The following is an 18,762-nucleotide window of genomic DNA, read 5'->3' as shown; positions in this document are numbered from 1 at the left end:
CTCTTTGCATCAGGTGGCCAAAGGATTGGAGTTTCAGCTTCAACATGAGTCCTTCCAATGAATACCCAGGACTGATCTCCTTTAGGATGGACTGGTTGGATCTCCTTGCAGTCCAAGGGACTCTCAAGAGTCTTCTCCAACACCACAGTTCAAAAGCATCACTTCTTTGGTGCTCAGCTTTCTTTATAGTCCAACTCTCATATCCATACATGATTACTGGAAAAACTATAGCCTTGAGTAGATGGACCTCTGTTGACAAAGTAATGTCTCTACTTTTTAATATGCTGTCTAGGTACTTTGGCCACCTGACGTGAAGAACTGATTCATTTGAAAAGACCTTGATGCTGGTAAAGATTGGGTGCAGGAGGAGAAGGTGACAACAGAGGATGAGATGGCTGGATGGCATCACTGACTTGACGGACACGGATTTGGGTGAACTCCAGGAGTTGGTGATGGACAGGGAGGCCTGGCATGCTGCAGTTCATGGGGTCACAAAGAGTTGGATACGACTGAATGATTGAACTGAACTGAACTAGGTTGGTCATAACTTTCCCTCCAAGGAGTAAGCATCTTTTAATTTCATGGCTGCAATCACCATCTGTAGTGATTTTGGAGCCCAAAAAATTAAGTCAGCCACTGTTTCCACTGTTTCCCTATCTATTTGCCATGAGGTGATGGGACTGGATGCCATGATCTTAGTTTTCTGAATGTTGAGCTTTAAGTCAACATTTTCACTCTCCTCTTTCACTTTCATTAAGAGGCTTTTTAGTTCCTCTTCACTTTCTGCCATAAGGATGGTGTCATCTGCATATCTGAAGTTATTGATATTTCTCCCAGCAATCTTGATTTCAGCTTATGCTTCATCCACCCCAGCATTTCTCATGATGTACTCTTTATATAAGTTAAATGTTCTCTGGTAATTATGCAAAGTAGAATAGGCATTGACTGATGCCTCACATGTCTGTATCTCAGCTGGGCCACCAACTGCTACCATGTGAGATAGCCCTTCCACGGTGGCCAACCCAGTAGGATTTGTCCAAAAGAACAAGAATAACTGTGTGTCTCTAGCTTGTGCTACCTTGAACAGATGGTAAGTAGCTCTGAAATGTGAGGTATGAAGGATGTTTTCCTTTTCTTCCTCCAAAGTCATGATAAGAAGCAAATACACAGGGATGAAAAGAAGACAAAAAAAAAAAAAAAAAAACCTAAGGAGCAGAAAGCAAGGGAAACCAGATACCAGATGCTCTATCTAGTACAACACATTGCAAATCCATATTTCTTCATTACCTCCTATAAACCTGTTGCTGTAGGAATACAAACCAGCAGAAAACATGTCTAATGCTTGAAAGAACTCAGTCTTGGCACAAAGTTAAGATCACACTAAATACTATATGATGCTGCAATCCCACTTGTGGGCATATATCTGGAGGAAACTCTAATTTGAAAAGATACACGTGCCCCAATGTTCATTGCTGCACTGCTTACAATTGCCAACCTAAATGTCTATCAACAGATAAATGGATAAAGAAGAGATGGTACGTAGGTGCAATGGAATATTACTCAGCCATAAAAAGAATGAAGTAATCCCGTTTGTAGCCACACGGATGGACCTAGAGATTTTCATACTAAGTGAAGTAAGTCAGACAGAGAAACAAATACCATGTAGGATCTTAGAAAAATTATACAAATGAATTTATTTACAAAACAGAAATAGACTCACAGACATAGGGAAAAAAACAGTGTACAGTTACCAAAGTGGGGTGGAGGGTGGGAGAAGAAGACATAATTAGAAGTTTGGAATTATCATATACACACTGCTATACACTAAACAGGTAATTAACAAGGATCTACTATGTAACACAGGGAAATATACTCAATGCTTTGTAAAAACCTGTAATAGAAATGAATTTCAAAAAGAATATACATATATATATATATATATATATATATATAGGTTTCCCTGGTAGCTGAGATGGTAAGGAAACTGCCTGCTATGCAGGAGACCTGGGTTCGATCCCTGGGTCAGGCAGATCCCCCGGAGAAGGAAATAGCTACCCAACCCAGTATCCTTGCCTGGAGAATTCCATGGACAGAGAAGTATGGCGGGCTACGGTCCATGGAGCTGCAAAGAGTCAGACATGGCTGAGCAACTCACACACACACACATGTACATGTGTGTAGGTGTGAATTGCTTTGCTGTACATCTGAGACTAATATAACACAGTAAATTAACTAGGCTTCAGTAACTTTTTAATTTTTTTAAAAAAAGAGATTATAATATAAAGCAAGTAGTCCAGCATTGTCCTCTCTTTCAGTCTCCTCCCAATCCGTACACAGGTCCTGTCAATTCCACCTGCACAGCTGGTGGCCCTCCCCCAACTCTTACTGCTTCTGCACGAGTCCACGTTACAATCGCTCCCTAAATGACTCCAGGAACCTCTTACCAGTACTTTCTTTCTGCTTCTCATCCACACTCTTCATCATATGAGAGCCGTATTTTTTAGTATCTCCAAAGTATTGCCACAGCACAGAATTGCTAACATGTCTCTAAGTCCCTTTAGAATGTAGCTTCTATCTCTGCTCTCTGGACAACCTCATGCCCCTATCATGGATGAACTGTAATTTAGCCCCGCTCACTTTCTTTCAGTACATTAAACAAGCCAAGCTCTCCCTGCCTTAGAGGCTTTCATACTTATACATCTCTCTGCCTAAAGCATTCTACCCCTCTACCGGACTCATTCACACTTACTACTCAGTTTAACCAATGTGTCACCTTCTCAGACTTTAAGACTCTCGAATCTTAACCAGGATTTTCTTTCACTGCCTCTCAAATCTATTTTTTCATAACACATTGCAATTTACAGTGAAATAGCCAAGAATGCATGGAATTATTTCGTGCATGTCTTCCTCACTAGATTATAAACTCTGTGAGCACAGGACCCAAATATATTCCATTCACCCCTCTATCTTCAAATAAATGGATGATAATCTCCCTATTAGGAATTTCCATAGTTTTTTTTTCCCCATATCTACCTGCTACCCAGTATTTGTATCATATATACCAAGTATTTGTATTTGTATAGTTACCTGGATATAGTTACCTTGTTCTGCTAAAAAAAAAAAAAAAAAAATGAGCTCCTTAAGGAACTGAGTCTGTGTCTTTTAAATCTCTATATTCACCTTAGGTCTAGCAAAGGCCTCTATGGAGCTGACACTGATATACATGATGGAACAACTGAATTGTTCCTTGTGAGTCATTAGAGATGGCTTTACAGTGTTCTGATTAAATACATTCAAGAACGTGATCTTTTCCTGCCTTTTTATAATAGTGATGTCTCATGAGATGCTGCAAGCCAATATGATAAGCTTTAGATATGCTGACTCACAATGACTCAGCACGCTAATAATACACCCGTACTGAGAGCATTACAATGGATTTGGGATTTTTTTTTTAATGCCTTTTATGAGGGGGAAAATGTTTTCCTCTCTGTGCTACAAATGGGAGATATTCTAGGAAAATGTATCTTGATAAGTGAGAGAATACTTTTTAATGTTGCTTCTTCTGTAGTTCCTCTATTTTAAACTGGAAGCTTTCAAAATGTCCTAGGAACTTGTTATTCTTATGACTTTGTCCAAAAGATATGGGTGAAACAGTTTTATTTAAACAAATGTCTGCAAATGTCTCTGAAAAAGAGAAGTCAGCAAAGATATATTTACCATGAAGTTAAAAAAGCTTAAGCTTCAAATCACATACTAATAGACTTCTTCCTATTGTCATAAAATGTACAGAATTGGGAATTTTAGTAGCCATAGGTTAACCACCTGCCTTCTTTCTGACAACATGACTTTCCACTCCCCTCCATCACGTTTCCTTTCCTGTGATGTGGTAGCATGGTGCCCATGGCCTTTCGAGCATCATGCTCAGAAGGAGTTGACTTGGGGAACACTTAGTTTCTGGTTAGTGGTACATATAGATAAGGTTCATAGTCAGTCCAAGTGTAGTTACATCATAGCTACCATCCCGGTGTAGAAAGAGCTCCCAATAACTCTCCTACTTCCAGCTCTGCTGACTCGCCCAGTGATATGATAAGAAAGTCGGGCCTGGAATCTCCTGGGCTCCAAACACATCCTAGAGCACCTGGCTGTGAGAGTAGGTCTGGAAGGAGGGGAGAGACATAAAGTTTGAAATGAGCTTTTTTTTTTTAATGTTGGTGGGGATTGGTAGCATTTTACCTGTATGATGTGTTATGTCTTCTGTCTAAACAGATACTTTTGTAAGTATTTTTATATTTACAATTTGTAATATTTTTCTTATAGGGCAGTGGTCCCCAAGTACCTTTTAGGTCCCCTAGTACCACTCCAGTATTCTTGCCTGGAGAATCCCAGGGACAGAGGAGCCTAATGGGCTGCCTTCTATGGGGTCGCACAGCTGAAGCGACTTAGCAGCAGCAGCAGTACCTTTCAGGCACAAGGAACTAATTTTGCAGAAGACAATTTTTCCATGGACTGGGGGAAAGGTTTTGGAATGATTCAAATGCATTACATTTATTGTGCACTTTATTTCTATTATTATTACATCAGCTCCACCTCAGATCATCAGGCGTTAGATCCTGGAGGTTGTGGACCCCTGTTATAGAGGATCCCCAAATTCACGTGAAGTCCCCACAAAGGCTGGATTTAACTGCAGCCCCAAGCACCTACAAAACAGCTTTACCCAGAGTAAAAACTCAGGGAACTATCACACACATCAGGCTCCTTAAATAATCTTTCTGGAAAGAATCTGGAAAGAATAGATCTTAGACCGGATTTATTGAATTCGCCTCCAACCAGGGAGCTAAAACAGTGCCATCTACCTGTTGTTCCTTTAAGTTACCCCCACAATGACCTGACCTGAATGACTATTCAAGTCAACAGTCCTTGAGTGACTGACTGCTAAGTTGCTTCAGTTGTGTCTGAACCCCATGGACTGTAGCCCACCAGGCTCCTCTATCCGTGGGATTCTTCAGGCAAGAATACTGGAGTGGGTGGCTATGCCCTCCTCCAGGGAATCTTCCCGATCCAGAGATTGAACCCAAGTCTCTTATATCTCCAGCATTGGCAGGCAGGTTCTTTACCATTCTTGTGTGTCTTCTGCATTAAGAGCCAGATTCTTTATCACTGAGCCACCTTGGAAGCCCCGCAACAGTTCTTTGTCCTTGGTAATTACTCAGAAATGAGAAAAATGGGGGAGGGGGTGGTTCCCTGTCATTCTAAAACATAGCCAGAAGAAGAATAATGGTAAACTCGGAGCCTTGCAGGCTTAAATAGAAGAAAATATGAAGAACTCAGTCTTCTCTATTCTCCACAGTCCCTTCCATGAGAACAAATTACAATTTTAATCAAATTGTTCTCCTTCTAATTCACAGAAGAATTTTATGCAGCAGTAGTTCCTCAGTGCACATCCAGTGGGTCCCATTTAGACCACCGAGCCCATACACAAAGTGGAGCATGACCGCTCTTGTTACATCCATGCCTACATATTTTAGGTATATGCTGTTGCTCTTTAGTCGCTAAGTCCTGTCTGACTCTTTTGTGACCCCATGGACTGCAGCCCCCCAGGCTCCTCCGTCCATGAGATTCCTGAGGCAGGAACACTGGAGTGGGTTGCCATATCCTTCTCCAGCTTATAAGAATAACTTAAAGAAAAACTTCTTTTAGAGATTGTGCTACCTAAAGAGAGAAAAAATGTGGCAACTTCATGTAAATAGAATTGAATAGCTTTACTCACATGATCTTCTAACTTCTCCTGGCTTCAACCGGTTTGTGTGAGTTTATCTGCAGCAGTAGTTTTCAAACATATTTTTTTTCTTTTCTTTTTCAAAATACTGTTTTTTAGCTCTTTTCTTTCCCCCACAGAGTTGTACAACTGCCATTATTATCTAATGTGAAAACACTTTGGTCACCCCAAAACAGAAACTTCATACCCATTAGCAGCTGGTTCCCATCTTCTACTCCCCCCAGCTCCAGGCAACCACTAATCTATTGATACTTTCTGTCTCTATGGAGTTGACTGCTCTGGACATAATCAATAAATGGAATCATAAAATATGTGCCCTTTGGTGTCTCCGGCTTCTTTGATTTAGCATAATGTTTTCAAGGTTTATCTATGTCGTAGCATGTGTCAGTACTACATTCCTTGTCATGATATCCACTGCAAGGATGGCTATACCATATTTTGTTTATTCTTTCATCAGCTGTTGGGCGTTTAGTTTATTTCTACTTGTTGGCTCTTATGAATAATGCTATCATTAATGTCCAAGTACAAGTTTTTGTGTGGATATATGTTTTCATTTCTTTTGCAGGTATCCCCAGGGGTAGAATCATTGTGTCACATGGTAACTCTATTTTTAAAAATGTATGGGCTTCCTTTGTGGCTCAGTGGTAAAGAATCTGCCTGCCAGTGCAGGGACCGGGGTTCAATCCCTGATCTGGGAAGATTCCGCATGCCTCAGAACAACTAAGCCCGTGAGCCAAAGCTACTGAGCCTGTGCTCTAGAGCCTGGGAGCCACAACTACTGAGCCCAGATTCTGCAGCTAGAGAAACCTGCATCACATTCTCTAGAGCCAACGGTCCTCAATGAGAGAAGCCACTACAACGAGAACCCCGAGCATCGCAACTAGAGAGTAGCCCCCTCTTGCTCCAACTTGAGAAAAACCCACGCAGCATCAAAGACCCAGCTCAGTAACAAATTAAATACAAACATAAATAAAAATTTAAAGAATTGTCACATTGTTTTCTAAAGTGGCTGTGTCATTTTATATTCTCAACAACAGTATATCAGGGGTCCAATTTCACCACATCCTTGTCAACATTTGCTATTGTCTGTCTTTTTTAATTTTATTTATATTAATGAGTGGAAGTGAGAACTATATTTAAGAGACTAGATCTGATAGATAGAGTGCCTGATGAACTATGGACGGAGGTCCATGACATTGTACAAGACACAGGGATCAGGACCATCCCCAAGAAAAAGAAATGCAAAAAAGCAAAATGGATGTCTGAGGAGGCCTTACAAATAGCCGTGAAAAGAAGGGAGGTGAAAAGCAAAGGAGAAAAGGAAAGATATACCCATTTGAATGCAGAGTTCCAAAGAATAGCAAGTAGAGATAAGAAAGCCTTCCTCAGAAATACAGGAAAACAATAGAATGGAAAAGACTAGAGATCTCTTCAAGAAAACTAGGGATATCAAGGGAACATTTTGTGCAAAGATGGACTCAATAAAGGACAGAAATGGTACGGACCTAACAGAAGCAGAAGATATTAAGAAGAAGTGGCAAGAACACACAGAAGAACTGTGCAAAAAACATCTTCATGACCCAGATAATCATGATGGTGTGATAACTCATCTAGAGCCAGACAACCTGGAGTATGAAGTCAAGTGGGCCTTAGGAAGCATCACTACAAACAAAGCTAGTGGAGGTGATGGAATTCCAGTTGAGCTATTTCAAATCCTGAAAGATGATGCTGTGAAAGTGCTGCACTCAATATGCCAGCAAATTTGGAAAACTCAGCAGTGGCCACAAGACTGGAAAAGGTCAGTTTTCATTTCAATCCCTAAGAAAGGCAATGCCAAAGAATCTCAAACTACCGCACAATTGCACTCATCTCACATGCTAGTAAAGTAATGCTTAAAATTCCCCAAGCTAGGCTTCAGCAATATGTGAACCTTGAACTTCCATATGTTCAAGCTGGTTTTAGAAAAGGCAGAGGAACCAGAAATCAACTTTCCAACATCCACTGGATCATTGAAAAAGCAAGATAGTTCCAGAAAAACATCTATTTCTGCTTTATTGACTATGCCAAAGCCTTTGACTGCGTGGATCACAATAAACTGTGGGAAATTCTGAAAGAGATGGGAATACCAGACCACCTGACCTGCCTCTTGAGAAATCTGTATGCAGGTCAGGAAGCAAAAGTTAGAACTGGACATGGAACAACAGACTGGTTCCAAACAGGAAAAGGAGTATGTCAAGGCTGTATATTGTCACCCTGCTTATTTAACTTATATGCAGAGTACATCATGAGAAATGCTGGGGTGGATGAAGCACAATCTGTAATCAAGATTGCTGGGATAAATACCAATAACCTCAGATATGCAGAGGACACCACCCTTATGGCAGAAAGTGAAGAAGAATTAAAGAGCCCCTTGATGAAAGTGAAAGAAGAGAGTGAAAAAGTTGGCTTAAAACTCAACATTCAGAAAACGAAGATCATGGCATCTGGTTCCATCACTTCATGGCAAATAGATGTATAAAACCCTAGAAACAGTGTCGGACTTTATTTTTTTGGGCTCCAAAATCACTTCAGATGGTGACTACAGCCTTGAAATTAAAAGACGCTTACTCCTTGGACGAAAGTTATGACCAACATATATAGCATATTAAAAAGCAAAGACATTACTTTGCCAGCAAAGGTCTGTCTTGTCAAGGCTATGGTTTTTCCAGTAGTCATGTATGGATGCGACAGCTGAACTATAAAGAAAGCTGAGCACTGAAGAATTGATGCTTTTAAACTGTAGTGTTGGAAAAGACTCTTGAGAGTTCCTTGGACTGCAAGGAGATCCAATCAGTCCATCCTAAAGGAGATCAGTCCTGGATGTTCATTGGAAGGACTCATGTTGAAGCTGAAACTCCAATCCTTTGGCCACCTGATGTGAAGAACTGACTCACTGGAAAAGACCCTGATGCTGGGAAAGATTGAGGGCAGGAGGAGAAGGGGACAACAGAGGATGAGATGGTTGGATGGCATCACTGACTCAATGGACATGAGTTTGAGTAAACTCCAGGAGTTGATGATGGACAGGGAGGCCTAGCGTGCTGTGGGCCATGGGGTCAATTTTGCATATATTCTAGCATTTGAACTTTCACCTATTTTTTGCCTGATGGATTGTTTATGAATTTGTTTACATACAGCACAGTACAAATGTAGCATATGTTGTATAAAACATCCACTAAAATTGTTTTAAATTCAAGAAAGAAGGGTTAAGACTTTCTTCTAAGATGTCACAGAACGATTCTTTTTACTCTCTTGGAGTTCATATATCCCACTGGGAAACTATGAAGATGAAGAAAATTTAACATAAGAATTCTACTGAAGATCAAGGATTCTAATATCCTTTCAACAGCATTTATTTATTTATCCGTGAGGCATTCTATTAAGTACTTTCCAGAACATGAATACATAAAAGAATGTCCATAAAGTCAGATGTCACAGTCTAATTATTGTTATAACCAAGGTTCTCTTGATATATATTTCTTTCTTTTAAATTTGGAGCATGTGACCAGATTACATGAACAATAATTCATGGTGCAATCAAACACAGCAAAACTAATCTGGCATATCTTAATAATATAGACAATAATTAGTGGGTATGTAAGAAGCCATGAAAGGTAATAATTCACTTAGTATCACACAATTTAGTATCACACAACTCAGCTTTCCTTTTGTACATATGTACCTCTTCTTTATAAGTATTAACTGGTATTTGCCATTTTTTCTATCTAGTTGTCCTCAAGATATTTTCTTTCAACTCTTCTAAATTTTTAGTGCAATGTATTTAAATGTAGATTTATTTTTTACTTGTGTGAAGAATTGATTTTGCCTACCTATTGAGAAGAGATAGGCTACCCACTCCAGTATTCTTGGGCTTCCCTTGTGGCTCAGCTGGTAAAGAATCCGCCTGCAATGTGGGAGACCTGCGTTCAATCCCTGGGTTGGGAAGGTCCTCTGGAGAAAGGAAAGGCTACCCACTCCAGTATTCTGGCCTAGAGAACTCCATGGACTGTATGGTCCATGGGGTGGCAAAGAGTTGGACATGACGGAGCAACGTTCACTTTCACTTTTACCTACTGTTGATAAGGCTTCCCTGGTAGCTCAGATGGTAACGAATCCACCTGAAGTGCAAGAGACCCCAGTTTGATCCCTGGGTCAGGAAGAACCAAAAGTTAATTTTCACAATGTTCATCAAATCTGAAAAGTTCTCATTCATTTTGTCTTCAAGTATTGCTTTTGGGTTTTTGGTAAGCTCTTTAGTTAATAATTAAACAAATGAAGTGAGCAAAGAATGATTGGTTTGAAGCAAAAAAAAAAAAAAAATCTGCATAATGATGAGAAAAAATCAGTAATAATGTTAGCAAGAAATAAAATAAAAGAAATTAAAAGTAACTGTGAAAGCAAAATGATGTTGGTGTAAAACATCCCCAATTTTATGCATGCTTCTTAGGAACAGTGGTAATTAATATACTTGTTCAGATTCCTTTACCTCTAGATTACCTCACCTAAAGAACAGCATGGGCTAGTTGAACTCACAATGAAGTCAGCCCTTGTGCAAACATATATGATGAGACCTAGTTACTGCCACAGTTATGAGGATGGACAGGGGGGAATCTTGACATACAGGAGCAAGATCTGACCGATATGAATGATTTGTGTGGTCCATATAAATTCCTTTGTCATGAGTGGCAACTCTAAAATTCAAATGGATTTCATTAACTTTCAAAACTAGAGTAAGCCCCTACCTACAAACTTTCAAGTTGTGAACTTTCAAAGATGCAAACATGCATTCACAAGTCCAGTTACGTAAGTTAGTGTGTTTGGTGTACATTGTCACATACACTCATCATCTACAAGTGGTTGTGCTTGTGTACCTTAGTGTACAGTACTGTATAGAGTACAGCAGCATTGTTGTTGTTCAGTCACTCAGTCGTGTCTGAGTCTTTGTGACCCCAAGGTTGGTAGGCTTCCTTGTCCTTCACCATCTCCCGCAGTTTGCTCAAACTCATGTCCATTGGGTGGATGATGCTATCCAACCATCTTATCCTCTGTTGTCGCCTTCTCCTCCTGCCCTCAATCTTTCCCAGCATCAGGGTCTTTTCTAATGAGTCAGCTCTTCCCATCAGGTGGCCAAAGTATTGGAACTTCAGCTTCAGCATCAGTCCTTCCAATGAATATTCAGTGTTGATTTCCTTTAGGATTGACTGGTTTGATCTCCTTGCTGTCCAAGGGACTCTTAAGAGTCTTCTCCAGCACCACAGCTGGAAAGCCTAAACTCTACAGCACTCAGCCTTTTTATGGCCCAACTCTCACATCCATATATGACTACTGGATAAAAACATAGTTTTGACTCTATGGACCTTTGTCAGCAAAGTGATGTCTCTGCTTTTTAATACACTATCTAGGTTTGTTATAGCTTTCTTTCTAAGGAGCAAGTAGGGGACTGACTGTAGTAGAAAAGCAAGGAACCCAATAGAAACAAGGGAAGACTGCCAATTTTTAGAAATCCTCAGCAAAAGAAGGAACAAGGGTCGGTGCAGGTCTAGGTAGTAGGAGGAGCCCATCAGCTCATGGAAGAACAGCAATTCATACAGAAAGAGATCCAGGACCTGGGGGCAGAGGGGGAGGAGTCACCTGACCCCTAGCTCCCCTAACAGCCTTTGCACATCTTCCTGGGGACTCTCGTGAGACCAGGAAACCTCCAAGCCTCCTATGAAGGATGTGAGTTCATCCTTCCAGAAAGTTTTGGCACTCAGGTTGCCATGCATATCTCATGGGAAATGATGCAAGTGATAAATAATAGATGCTAGTCGGTCTCAAATCAAACTACAGGTTTCAAAGAATGAGTAAGTCAGAAGCAGTATTTTTTTATAAATCAAGGGACATGGGCTATAGCTCTTCCTAGTAACTTGGCTCTGGGCAAGTCACTCAATCTCTCTGAATCTGTAGTAAGCTCTTCTGAGTTCCTTTTATCATTGATGTATGACATTACTGACCCATTAAGATTAAAACCTGAAATGTTTGTTAAGATTAGCACAAAGAGTGCTGATAAAAGTGATTTTTTTTCTTCTCCAAAATCCAGGTCTCCCCCTGACTTCCTTTTGGAAATCTGTGACATAAGGACACCCTTCCTGAAAATTAATAACTAGGGTTAGAGTGAAAAATGAGGCAGGACTGCCCTGGTGGTCTAGTGGCTAAGATTCTGAGCTCCCAAGGCAAGGGTTTGATCCCTGGTCAGGGAATCAGATCCCACACGCCACAACCAAGAGTTCAAATGCTGCCAGTAAAGATTCCACATGCAACAACTAGAGAGCCTGCAGGTAGAAACTGAAGATCTCCCATGCTGCAACGAAGATTACAGATCCCACGTGCCTGCTGCAGCCAAGTAAATAAATATGCATAATAAAAAATTTAAAAATGAAGCAAACTCCACTGTGATATCTACAGATATCTACAGTTCTCACTGCCTCATGCTCTCACCTGCCTCTAAATCTTGGGGGAAAACTCTCAAGGGGATTTTCCTATATGATTCCATCCCTGTTGATTCATTTTCTTTTACTTTGAAATAAAAAATACACAGCCCTCTGGAGCTAGCTGAGCAAAACACTAGTTGTTTTTGTCACAGAAGACAGAGGGTTAAATTGAAGAAGCTGAAATCCATCACTGATCAGGGCAACTCCAAGCACTTCATGGACCAACAGCATCTGTACCCCCAGGAGACTGTGGAATTAGCTCTGCTTTGTAACAAAACCCCAGAGGCATGCACAGTAATGTTTGAGACACACAGCACAACCTCTCTTCCACCTTGGCACTGTTGCCCCTAATGTCCCTTGTCTAAGTCAGGGATGGTGCGTGGGGAGGTGTTGCTTTGCCCTTGGTCTCCATTTCAATCCATCATCCACAGCAGAGCCACTAAGGAGTCCCTGGTAGCTCACTGGCACATTCCATCAGAGCTGAATTCCACCAAAACAATCATGGGGGACTTCCCTGGTGGTCCAGTGGTTAAGACTTCAATTTTCAATGCACAGGGTGCGGCTTCAATCCCTGCTCGGGAAGCTAAGATCCCCTGTGCCTCAATGGTCAAAACACCAAAACATAAATGGAAGCAACACTGTAACAAATTCAATAAACAATCTTAAAAAAAAAAAAGGTCCACATCAAAAAAAATCACTATCATGGAACAGGCTAGTTCTCTCTGTCAGTGCTGGGGCCACTGTCTTGCGACCAGCCAAGAGAACAGGAAAGGGTGGGCAGGATCTGGATTCGTAATGCTCAAGGTGCCCAAGCAAGTTCAGGATACACCTTATACACAAAGGCAGGTGGACAGACCTCTGGCCACTCACCCTGGGATCTGCATCCTTACCGCATGGAAGAAGATCTACCGAAGGAGAAACTTTCAGTCTCTTAGAAGCACTAAACTAAAAAAACTGAAAGATGCTGAATTTAACAAGCAAATGATACCAATGAATCTGCAATCAGAATAAGCATCTGCTTTGGGGGCAGCATTCTTTATCCCTGTGTGTATTAATGTAATGTTAATTCATTCTTCTAATGAGAGTTATAACAGGAGGGTAATGACCAGAAGCTCCATACAAATTATTCTTCATCTATTTTCTTTTCGCTTTCTCTGTCTCTCTCTCTTTTTTTTTTTTTTTTTTTTTCCTTTTAGCAATGAATTGATGAGGGCCTAGAATGAAAGAAATGCAATATCTGTCAACTCACTATAAATATGGTCGGGAAATTCTAAGAGGGTTTTTTTTTTTTTCTTCTGTTTCTTTGGCATTTGTTTCAATGCTGCATGGATTTATTCAGAAATGAGCTGGGAAGTCAGTACCATAAAAATGACTAAATACAAACATAAAAAATTAAACCTTTGTACCTTGGACCAAACTGATGGTTATCCAGCTCCAGCCTCATCTCCATTTTTATTGGGAACGAATTACACATCTATGCATGATTCAAAGGGTGCTTCCTTTCACTCCTCCCCTTCTGAATGTGTGTGGTTCCAGCGCTTCAGTTAGTTTTGTACCAGCAAAATGAGAAAACTTGCCTTCAGGCCTATGTGTCCCTGATGAAATAGGCAGACAGACTGATGGATATGCAAGATCCATGCCAGCTCTCAAATCATCTGTGACTTCACAGAGACCGAAAAAACCCTGATGCTGGGAAAGATTGAGGGCAGGGGGAGAAAGAGGCAACAGAGGATGAGATGGTTGGATGGCATCATTGACTCAATAGACATGAGTTTGAGCAAACTCCAGGAGTTGGTGAAGGACAGGGAAGCCTGGTGAGTTGCAGTCCATGGGGTTGCAAAGAGCTGGACATGACTGAGTGATTGAACAACAGCAACAACAGCAGCTGATTCAGATCAAATCTTTTGCCCACAAACATGCATAGATCTCTCAGTTTCTCAAATAAACAAAATGAAACATTTTTTTCTCCTCCATGCTACTTCCTTAATTCCCAGCCAGTTGCTGTCTTTTTAAAAATGTCTAACAATTTGAATTCAGCAAATCTGTTTTAAATACATACTATGAGACAGATCTCACTTACCTACCTACACTGCAGGTAAGAGCCTTACCTGGCATAGGAATAAATCAGCAGAGATGTGCCTGACATCAAACAGCAAATAACAGAAAGACTTGGGATTTACCATAGGTCTTGTAATTAAATATCCAGGGATCTTTTCAGTAGCTCAGCACTTCTCAAAGTATGGTCGCTGGACTAGCAGCAGCATCCACATCATCCAGGAATTTGTGAGAATGAAAATTTGGTTGACTCATCCCAGAACTACTAAATCAGTAACTCCAGAGGTAGAACCCAGCACTCCATGTAACCTAACCACCCTACAGGTGATCCACTACCAGAGAAGGTGGTAATGGTGCTTGGACAGCTCCCATCAAAGGCCATCCTGATTTTTCTCATGAGCACATCCTGGGGCTTCACCTCGATCCCACTTAATCCCCAAGGCAGCTGCCACTACTGACCTTGGTTCTTCTTAGGCACCATCTACATTTGTAACTCTATGTCTTCACCGGTGGTTTCTGCCTTTCCATCAGCTTTACTGTCTCACATTCACTTCCTCATAGGTCTCCCCTAGTGTCTCACTTGTATTGATCTTCTCTTTATATGCTTCCTCTTGTAAGCTTTCTCGAAGCTTCTTTCTCCTCCTGACGTTTCTGCCCCTCTTAAGAGCACCTTCATTTTCCACGGGAGCTCAAAACCTCAGCCTCCTTTTACCCTTTATTCAATACTCCAACCTGTATTAAATCAGAAGCCACATCCTGGAGTTCATACCTCGGTGTCTCTCACATCTTGTTTTCACTCCCACTGCACCAAATTAGTTCAAGTCCTGCTTATCTCTAACAATTATTTCACTGAACATTTATCTGGCCTCTTCATCTCCTGCCTCCAGAATACATCTAATATCGTACAACAGACAAAGAAGTTTTTATAGAAATTACATCACTAGCTTCCTTCAAAATTCTGTTTGGTTCTTCCTCGCTCACCAAGCTCCAAATTGTCTTTTGAGAAGACTGTCTACAATATGATTGCAAATTACCTCTCCCAGGTCTATGCACCCCATAACTTCAATAAAAAAGACCACCAATAAATTTTTCCAAATGAAAGCTTTTCTTAAACTTCTGTTCATGGATTTCTTTCTTTCAATTAGCTGAAACTGCTCTGTCTTGATACCTGCTCTATCTCGTGTGTGCGTGCATGTGCTCAGTCATGTGCGACCCGCAGACTCTAACCCACCAGGCTCCTCTGTCCATGGGATTCTCCCAGCATGAATACTGAAGTGGGTTGCCATTTCCTTCTCCAGAGGATCTTCCAAACCCAGGGATTAAACTCAAGTCTCCTGCACTGCAGGCAGATTCTTTAACTGCTAAGCCACTGGGGAAGCCCTGCTCTACTGTACTGTTCTTGCAAATCCAACTGAAATAACACCTTCTGCATGGCTCGGACCGAGTTCCACCAATGCATGAGGTTTCCTTCCCTAGTAAATGCCCCCAGTGCCTTGCGTGTTCTTCCCCAACCCTCCATTACTCTCCTTTGCCTCTGGACATTGATGTGCCTGGAATCACTTGCCCTCAAGAGATGCATGTCTTCTGCTACCCTAACCAGCCATTTTCTCAGGAGAGAAATTCATTAAATATTGATGGAATGTAATTGAAATCAGTTTCCTTTCTCCTGTTTCTTCTTTACACACATGGATGCATAATTCTGTTTTGTTCTTAACATTTGATTCATAAATCAAATTTAGCTTCTACCCCAAAGATCCAGAATTTACCTTTTACAGAACCTAATTCAAATTTATCCTCTGTGTCATTTATCTGATCGTGTGTTACACTGGTTTCCCAGAATTTCTAAGAGGTTTTGGCATGGCTTGTCAATTAACATCTCAACTATGATGGAATTAGTCTGAGCTTCCCTAGTGGCTCAGACAGTAAAGAATCTGCCTGCAATGCAGGAGACCCAGGTTCGATCCCTGGGTTGGGAAGATCCCCTGGAGAAGGAAATGGCAACCTTCTCCAGTATTGTTGCCTGGAAAATCCCATGGACAGAGGAGCCTGGTGGGTGACAGTATATGGGGTCGCAAAGAGTCAGACACCACTGAGTGACTAACACTTTAACCTGCATAAAATGTCTCTATTAGCAGACCTTTCCATTACCTTTTACTAGCCTCTCAGATATTCAATTTCTGTGTCTATACACAGGGGGTAGGGTAATTCTTCTTACTTTAGAGGCTCTCCAGGCCAAATAAGGGACTTCCTTGGTGGTCCAGTGGTAAGAATCCAGCTGCCAATCCTCAGGACATGGGTTCAATCCCTGGTCCAGGAGGATCCCACGTGCCAGGGAGCAACTAAGACATTAAGCCACAACTACTGAGCCGGCATGCCCTAGAGCCTGTGCTCTGCATCAAGAGAAACCACGGCAGTGAGAAGCCCTTACACCACAACTAGACAGGAAACCCCATTCACCGCAAGTAGAGAAAAACTGCACACAGCAACAGAGACCCAAAACAGCAGAAATAATTTTTTAAAGGCCAAATAAGACAACAAAATCAAAACATCTAACGATAGGACAAATGCCAGAGCATTCTCTCATGTTTTGGAAGTGACAAGATGTGCTTTCATTCTACAGATAAAGAAACCAAGGCCTAGCTCGGTGATCACCAGCTTGAAGGAAATGGAACACCACCACAATCATTGTCTTTTGACTCCCTGGCAAGCTCTTCTCCACGTAAATCATGAATATCCCTCCCAGGGGCAAACTGGGTCTGATTAACTGAAAGCCTAAGAGGGAGCCAATCTTAAGCAGGGCTACGTCTGTTCCCAGCCCCTCACCACACCCACGGGGGCAGCCAGAATTTAGATCCCTTCCTCTTGTTACACAGGGAACCTCTCAAAGTCTGGGGAGCAATTTTGGAGCCATTCTGGCAGGGCCCTGGCAGATTCTGTGTGATTTCTGCAGCAGCAGCCAGCTGATTCAAGGCTGACTCACGAAGCCACGTGGGCAAGAGTGGGGGCCACCAGCAGCTGCTGTCTGACCTTTCAGATCTTCTCTCCTGAGTGTGTCTGGGAGTCTCTGGGGCAGTTGTGACACCCTGTGGCCAGCTTGGCTCATCACAGCAGAGTGTCCCTTAGTAAAACCAAGAGGAATAGGTGGGAACAGGTGCAGGTGGAAAGAGCTGTTTGCCTGAGTTTGTGGAACATTCCTGGAGGCTCAGTGGTAAAAAATTCACCTTCCATGCTGGGGACACAGGACACCCAGGTTTGATCCCTGGGTTGAGAAGAGTCCCTGAAGGTGGGCATTGCAACCCACTTGAGTATTCTTGCCTGGAAAAATCCCATGGACAGAGGAGCCTGGTGGGCTACAGTCCATGGAGTCACAAAGAGTCGGACACGACTGAGCAACTGGCATGTGCATGTGGGACATTTGGCATCCTGCCTTCAGCTCATGCCCAGTCTTTCTCCAATGCCCACACCCACTTACACTCCAAATATATTTTTTGGCCTTTTGGAGTTAATCCTGAATGCCTATGAGAGAGAGGAGGTTAAAAGAACCGAAGAGATGAAAACCACAGGAAATGACTCAGGATCGGCACTTAATACCTAAGAGGGCTGGGACCATGTCTTTCTCTTGGTAGCTCTCTACCCACCCTAGCAAGCTCACTGTATACTGCAGGTGCTCTATAAATGTTACTGAATGTTGAGTATGTCCTTGCCCACAGCTTGATCAAAGGCTGATAACTGTTGCATTAAACCTGATCGATCACTATAAATTAATCTCATAATTTTAACATACAACTTCAGTTTGACTTGCTTTTGCTCTATACTCAGTCTCCAACAGCAAGAAGAAGGAACCTTACCTCTTAGCCTTCCTAGCCAAGTTTAGAAGACAGGGTTGCACCAGTGTGCACTGGTGGAGGAAAACCCATCAGACCACAAGTAGACAGTGCTAGTCGCTGCTTCAGTCCAGTACCTGCGTGCTTTGCTTCAGTCGCCCTGCCTTTGTTCAGCTTCCCTTCACTCTCTCTCCTTCCTCCCAATACTCATAGCCTCTTTTCTTTCCCTTTTGGAAAGGCCCCGACTTCGCCTTTTATCTTCATGCATGCTTTTATCTTTTGAGAAAGTGTTTTTTATTACATAATTGAGCACCACAGGACATGAAACAGGAATAGGATTAAATCTAACTCTGGCCTCATCTAGGTGAAGCTACATGACAGATCACAATAGAGTGTAGCTTTAGGCAAAGAAGGACAATGGCTCCCAGCATAGGAAAACTCACAAAACAGGATTTGTAATTTTGTGAAATTATTTAGAAAGGTACTATCATGTTACTTGCACTGGAGGAACTGACCACCTGAAAAGCATCTTCGGTTCCTCAAAGTGTCTCATAGTAATATCATCTACTTCTAGCAGGTTAAAATGCAATGAAAAGGA

The sequence above is a fragment of the Bubalus kerabau genome, chromosome 19 (assembly GCF_029407905.1).
Source record: "Bubalus kerabau isolate K-KA32 ecotype Philippines breed swamp buffalo chromosome 19, PCC_UOA_SB_1v2, whole genome shotgun sequence".
Taxonomy (NCBI): Eukaryota; Metazoa; Chordata; class Mammalia; order Artiodactyla; family Bovidae; genus Bubalus; species Bubalus kerabau.
The sequence above is the reverse complement of the archived record's forward strand: the minus strand, read 5'-3'. Positions refer to the sequence as shown.